Source organism: Mizuhopecten yessoensis, unplaced genomic scaffold (genome assembly GCF_002113885.1).
Source record: "Mizuhopecten yessoensis strain PY_sf001 unplaced genomic scaffold, ASM211388v2 scaffold4795, whole genome shotgun sequence".
Lineage (NCBI taxonomy): Eukaryota > Metazoa > Mollusca > Bivalvia > Pectinida > Pectinidae > Mizuhopecten > Mizuhopecten yessoensis.
In genome coordinates this window covers 1-213 of record NW_018405725.1, presented here as the reverse complement: position 1 = coordinate 213, position 213 = coordinate 1, and positions in this window count along the sequence as shown.

The following is a 213-nucleotide window of genomic DNA, read 5'->3' as shown; positions in this document are numbered from 1 at the left end:
GTTTTCTACCAGATTAAATTACTAATAAGATGTGACTGTTTTCTATAAGATTATAATACTAATTAGATGTGACTGTTTTCTACCAGATTAAATTACTAATAAGATGTGACTGTTTTCTACCAGATTATAATACTAATTAGATGTGACTATTTTCTACCAGATTANAATTACTAATTAGATGTGACTGTTTTCTACCAGATTATAGTACTAATT